The following is a 1186-nucleotide window of genomic DNA, read 5'->3' as shown; positions in this document are numbered from 1 at the left end:
ACACACACACACACACACACACATACCACCTATTGCCAAAGGCAGGCAATAATATTTTTACCTAAATATGTTCATAAATCTGTCAGTTTTACAGATCCAGAGTTAAAATTGGATGTGGTAGCTGAGAGTGATTCACAAAACTCTGAGCACTAACAGATTACACAACAGCACTGTTTACAAGTYATCTCCATGTGTGCATGAGATCTTTACCTAAAAGTTTTGGCAACATTGTTGGAGTCAACCATGTGTGTCTGTTAGCAATTTTTTTCATGACCAAATTATTTTGTTGAAGCTTTAAGAAATGAATCACTGTGTGTATTCATCCAGGTMATTTTTTGCCTTTAATGATACAGAACAAATTCATCATAAACTTCTACCGTAGACAAACGTCATATCATTTCTACCATCTATCGCATATATATTTATTTATCGGCCTTCTCAATAGACCTTTTTTTCACATTTCTAGCTAAGGTAACAACTTTTGTTTACTTTTCTTTGTCATGTTTTATGTTCTGGATAGTATGTCATTGGTTTTGCATTTTTATATATTATTTAGCTTTTCCACATTACTGAGACTGATTCATTCAGTCAAACATGTGAATCTAAGAATTTTTTTTTCCCTGCGGTATTTGTCCTAAAGTTGTGTTATTTCACTCTGACCTGAAGGGTCATCCTCAACTTGTTTCTTCAGATTAGACCAGTGAACAAAAAGTGTTGGGGTGATTTTCGATCTGACATTTGAGTGACCTTTGATGTTAAAATAAAATAAAAAACTGTTTTTCTCTGTTCAGTCAGAAAATGCTCAGCACTCAAATGTTTTATCTCCACTAAGTTTGAAAAGGTCAGTCATGCACTTTTTGTTACGTAAATCTTGTCCTTCATTTTTACTTGTATGCCTTTTTKTCTGAATACAGTTTTACAAAATGTGCTGATTACATCTTAACTATTTGTAAAATTCTGTGTAAGAAATGTTTTGTCTATAGATTTTCCAGTTTGCCCTCAATCTTCAAAATCCAGTGAAAATCTTAAGGATTTTTTAAAAGCTTCATGAGAGTGAAAGTCTAAAGAGATTTTCTTTTTCACAGAGATTTTTAGTTCTTTCTTTCTTTCTTTCTTTCTTTCTTTCTTTCTTTCTTTCTTTCTTTCTTTCTTTCTTTCTTTCTTTCTTTCTTTCTTTCTTTCTTTC

Source organism: Austrofundulus limnaeus, unplaced genomic scaffold (assembly GCF_001266775.1).
Source record: "Austrofundulus limnaeus strain Quisiro unplaced genomic scaffold, Austrofundulus_limnaeus-1.0 Scaffold126, whole genome shotgun sequence".
Lineage (NCBI taxonomy): Eukaryota > Metazoa > Chordata > Actinopteri > Cyprinodontiformes > Rivulidae > Austrofundulus > Austrofundulus limnaeus.
The sequence above is the reverse complement of the archived record's forward strand: the minus strand, read 5'-3'. Positions refer to the sequence as shown.